The sequence below is a fragment of the Pseudorca crassidens genome, chromosome 15 (genome assembly GCF_039906515.1).
Source record: "Pseudorca crassidens isolate mPseCra1 chromosome 15, mPseCra1.hap1, whole genome shotgun sequence".
NCBI lineage: Eukaryota > Metazoa > Chordata > Mammalia > Artiodactyla > Delphinidae > Pseudorca > Pseudorca crassidens.
This window is the reverse complement of record NC_090310.1, coordinates 43,211,331-43,216,746: the sequence shown is the minus strand read 5'-3', so window position 1 is coordinate 43,216,746 and position 5,416 is coordinate 43,211,331. Positions and strand designations below refer to the sequence as shown.

General features: G+C 41.3%; 1 non-coding gene across 1 annotated transcript; it reads right to left on the bottom strand.

Moving 5' to 3' along the window:
* Positions 1-4,492: 4,492 nt before the first annotated feature.
* LOC137208272 (U6 spliceosomal RNA) lies at positions 4,493-4,599 on the bottom strand. Its single transcript, XR_010935586.1, has one exon. It is a non-coding gene; the product is annotated as a U6 spliceosomal RNA (small nuclear RNA).
* Positions 4,600-5,416: the final 817 nt, after the last annotated feature.

The following is a 5,416-nucleotide window of genomic DNA, read 5'->3' as shown; positions in this document are numbered from 1 at the left end:
GTACAAATGTGATGGTTCTCAGTGTGCTGTGATGTAGAAAAGGGGAAGGAAGCAGCTCTGTGCTGTGCACTATCTCCGGGATGCTCTGTTCTGATCTTGGAGCCAGAAGACCCATGGTGCCCAGTCTTGCAAATAACTCAGACTCACCAAGCTGCCGGGCTATGCGTTTGGAACAATTCCCCTTTGGTCTCTGTTGAGGTTACCTGCTTGTTTGGTACTGGTGACTTTGGCACTTTTGAAGAGGACTGTCCCGTTATGTTCTGGGATGCCCCTCCCTCTGGGTTTGCTTGATGTTTCCTCCAGATTAGATGAAGTTTATGCATTTTTGGCAGGAAGGTCACAGAAACTATGCTGTGTCCGATGATGTGTCTTTCTTAATACATCACATTAGAGGCTCTGGTGGTCGACTGGTCCTCGTGTGGGTAAGGTCGAGTCCAGCAGGCAAAAATAGAATAAAGGCTGCAGATTAGATAACAGTATTGTATTAATACTAGTTTCCTAATTTGGACTTTGTGCCATGGTTACCTATGAGAACTTTCCTATTTTTAGAAAGTACACTCTGAAGAGAGAACCAGAACAATAAAGAAAATGGGTTAAAATGCTGACATTTGGAGAATATGGGTGAAGGTATATAGACATTCTTAGTACTATTTTGAAACTTTTAAGTCTGAGATTATTTCAAAATAGAAAGTTAAAAAAGAGTGCAGAGCAAGTCCACTAGACACCACACCAGACCTGAAGGAGTGCTTCTGTTTCTGTCTGCTGGCTGTTTTTTAGGTGCTGTTTTATAATCCAGGCGATTTTCTATCAAAGCCACTTTTTGAACCCAGTTTTCAATGGGGAATCCATCAGTCTAGAACAATTATTACAATGAAATTTCTGTGCAAAAATTGAGGGATAATAAAGTACAATTGCCTTTCAGTCTCTTTCTGAATGCGTGGCTTTGAATCAGCTTTCAATTTTGCAAAGATAGACTCAAATATGTCTAAAAATCACATGCCAAAATACACAACAGAAAGGACTGGTTAAAGGACATAAAATAGACACTTGAACTCTTTGGTTCTCATTTCACTGTCACTTTCCTATCCTCTGTCTGCCTTTGGGTGGAAGCTGCTTTCCAAGTTTTGAAAGGAAAACTATGACTAGGTTAGGACAAAATTCCAGGACATCCTGGTGGGACGTCAAAACCAGCAGCGATCCCTGAAGTAATTGGCTTATAGTTGTTCCCCTCACATCTGATGATGTTAAGGTCGTGTTCAAGATTCTTGTTGTTTTTAACAATTTGCCCGGTTGAGCTGGCTGAGGAGACATTTCCTAAGGATCCCAAAGACCACAGTATTTTTTTTTTAATTGCAGTCCATAACTTAAGACTTTTTAATATCACAAAGTTTGGGTAAATTAGAACGCCAGACAATACACGCAGTTGCCTGAATGGAACATTTAGATAATCCTGTGGTGACTGCTTTCTCAAAAATGAAATGTACTCTGATCAGTGCCTGGCCGTGAATACTGCATAGCAAGAGATGTAGAAACCCCACCCAGAGTGCTAGCCTCTTGACCTGATCAGGAAGGCATTTTGAAGCAGCTAAAGGAGCAGCAGAGCTGGGGTTGACCACATTTGGATCTGCCAACCAGTTCTGTCATTTACTTTGGGTAAAAAGTCACATGTAGCATGACAGCTCTGTAAGGTTGACCAGGCTGTTGACTGCAATAAATGCACATGGCCAAGAAGGTGGGTGCCCAAACCTAGCCCAACTCTGCTTACCCCATTGTGTATCTGCAAGGCTGCGCCAGCCCTAGGAAAGGGGCCCTGTTCTCTGATCGGTCCCCTCAGGGGAGGCACATCCACCCAGAGAGGCACCTCCTGGCAGTTGCCTGGAGTATGCAGATGTGCCGACAGCAGCCTGAAGAGACCTCTGCACATGTCCTGGTTCTTGGTTTCAACGTCCTCATCCCTGAGGTGGCCCTGAGCTGGTAGAGGTTTCAAGATTCAACCCTGGGGTTTTGATGGCCATAGTGTTTGAGATAGTAAAGAGGAGGGAAACAGCCAAGTAAAGCCAACGAAAGGGAAACTGCTCAATGTGTTATGATGTGTGAGGGAGATCAGGCCATTTAAATCACGTTTTCAAATAATATTTAATGATATGGAAAAATACAATTAACAGTAAGTAACATTAATAAAAGAAGCAGAAACACATGTTAAAATCATATGGGATTATAGATGTCACAGTACTGACAGTAATTTTCTCTAGGTTATAGGAATATTTACGATTTTTGTTATTCGTTTTACGGGGGGTGTTTTTTTGGTATTTTCCAAATTTTAAGATGATAATATATCATTTTCAGAGAAAAGTGTTGTACTGAACAAATGCTAACCAAAAAGTTCATGTCCTTTGACCAAGGTCTTTGACTTCAAACTGTTTTTCCTAAGGAAACATTTAGAAATATAGCTAGACATTAATGAGAGAGTTACAAGAATCTGTGAAAAAGGGGAAACAGTCGAGAGAAATGGTTAAGAAAATCAGTTCCTGCCGATGTCACCATGAAACAATGTTTATAGTCTTGTTTTATTTTTAGCCTTCTTTTATGCCCACAAGTCTCTTTGAGACCGTGTGTGCCCGGCTGAGGGAAGAGAGAGGCTTGTTTGTCCTGTTCTAGGTGTAAGCTATGAGGCTGGCATCCTCACTTCCTTTTCAGACATATTTCCTGAGAATGAAGCATGACAATCCAAAATTATTGAAAGAAAACAAGACACAATCTGCACATACTCTAACCCCTCAGCTATGTCACTATAGAAATACAGGACACAGAGCCAGCATGAGAGATAAAACTGGAGGGAAAGCTGCCTAAAGTTTCCTCAAAACTTTTCCTCTCCTTCCCTTTGCATCATAATTCTACAGAGCATCTTATGTTTTATACACTGAGAACATTGCAATGAGCAGATATTTGTAGGATTTTTTTTCACATTTTTATTGGGGTATAGCTGATTTACAATGTTGTGTTAGTTTCAGGTGTACAGTAAAGTGAATCAGTTGTACATATACAGATATCCACTCTTTTTAAGATTCTTTTCCCATATAGGTCATTACAGAGTATTGAGTAGAGTTCCCTGTGCTATACGGTAGGTCCTTATTAGTTATCTATTTTATATATAGTGCATATGTCAATCTCAATCTCCCAATTTATCCCTCCTCACCTTTCCCCCTGGTAACCATAAGTTTGTTTTTTACATCTGTGACTCTGTTTCTGTTTTGTAAATCAGTTCATTTGTGCCATGTTTTTTAATTCCACATATAAGCACATATGATATCATATGATATTTGTCTTTCTCTGTCTGACTCACTTCAATCAGTATGACAATCTCTAGGTTCACCCGTGTTGCTGCAAATGGTATTATTTCATTTGTTTTTATCGCTGAGTAATATTCCATTGTACATATGTACCACATCTTCTTTATCCATTCATCTGTCGATGGACATTTAAGTTGCTTCCATGTCTTGGTTATTGTAAACAGTGCTGCAGTGAACACTTGAGTGTGTGTATCCTTTTGAATTATGGTTTTCTCTGGATGTATGTCCAGCAGTGGGATTGCTGGATGATATGGTAGTTCTATATTTGCTTTTTTAAGGAATCTCCATACTGTTCTCCATAATGGTTGTACCAATTTACATTCCCACCAACAGTGTAGAAGGGTTCCCTTTTCTCCACACCCTCTCAAGAATTTATTGTTTGTAGATTTTTCGACGATGGTCATTTTGACTGGTGTGAGGTGATATCTCATTGTAGTTTTGATTTGCATTTCTCTAATAATTAGTGATGTTGAGCATCTTTCCATGTGCCTTTTGGCCATCTGTATGTCTTCTTTGGAGAAATGTCTGTTTAGACCTTCTGCCCATTTTTGGATTGGGTTGTTTGTTTTGTTGATATTGAGCTTCATGAGCTGTTTGTGTATTCTGGAGATTAATCCCTTGTGGGTTGCTTCGTTTACAAATATTTTCTCCCATTCTGTTGGTTTTCTTTTTGTTTTGCTTATGGTTTCCTTTGCTGTGCAAAAGGTTTTACATTTAATTAGGTCCCATTTGTTTATTTTTGGTTTTATCTTCGTTACTCTAGGAGGTGGATCAAAAAAGATATTGCTGAGATTTATGTCAGAGAGTGTTCTGCCTATGTTTTTCTCTAAGAGTTTTATAGTATCCAGTATTGCATTTAGGTCTTTAATCCATTTGAGTTTATTTTTGTATATGGTGTTAAGGAGTGTACTAATTTTATTATTTTACATGTAGCTGTCCAGTTTTCCCAGCACCACTTATTGAAGAGACTGTCTTTTTTCCATTGTATATTCTTGCTTCCTTTGTCATAGATTAGTTGACCCTAGGTGAGTGCATTTATCTCTGGGCTTTCTATCCTGTACCATTGATCTATATTTCTGTTCTTGTGCCAGTACCAAACTGTTTTGATTACTGTAGCTTTATAGTATAGTCTGAAGTCAGAAAAAAGTATGGAACGCTTCATAAATTTGCATGTCAACCTTGCACAGGGGCCATCCTAATCTTCTCTGTATTGTTCCAATTTTAGTATATGTGCTACTGAAGTGAGCACAAGATTTTTTGTTGTTGTTTGTTTTCTAGGTCTGTTTAGTCTGTTAAGGGGTATGAAAAACTTGCTGGTATCTTGTGTTTATGTCGCTGCTATAGCCTTACCTGGAGCAAAGTGCACCTTTCTTCTACCTTTGAGGATGAGGAGGACTGGAGGACTGTCCAGGTTGGTGGTGTGGAGGGAAGCTAGGGGCTTTCATAGTCAGAGATTGGAGGGCCTGCTCCCAGGCAAGATGCTGCTGCAGAGAAGGGCAATATTCCACAAATGGGGGGCTTCCCTGGTGGTGCAGTGGTTGAGAGTCCACCTGCCGATGCAGGAGACACGGGTTCATGCCCCAGTCCGGGAAGATCCCACATGCCGTGGAGTGGCTGGGCCCGTGAACCATGGCTGCTGAGCCTGCACGTCCAGAGCCTGTGCTCTGCAACAAGAGAGGCCACAACAGTGAGAGGTCCACATACCGCCAAAAAAAAAAAAAAAAATTCCACAAATGGGGAAGGCCAGATAACTCCAAGTCCTACCTACACCAGTGAATCCCATGGAGTTACAGTGCCAAATGCCAGGTCCCAGCAGCAGAGGGCTCAGGGGGTGGACATGGCTTATAGGGAGCTGGCCAGCCTCAGGTGGACCAGGGGGCCTGAGCCAGAAGCAATTGCAATGACGGCCAGTCACTCACATGTGAAGACAGGGACATCCCCATTTTCCCCGACTGAGTAATCCCTGAGGCTCTCTGGAATTAAGGGAGAGGATGGAGGAAGGATCCCCCCAAAACATCACAGATCCTGGATTTCTTCCCTAGGCTGGTGAGTGGGAGCTCAAGCTG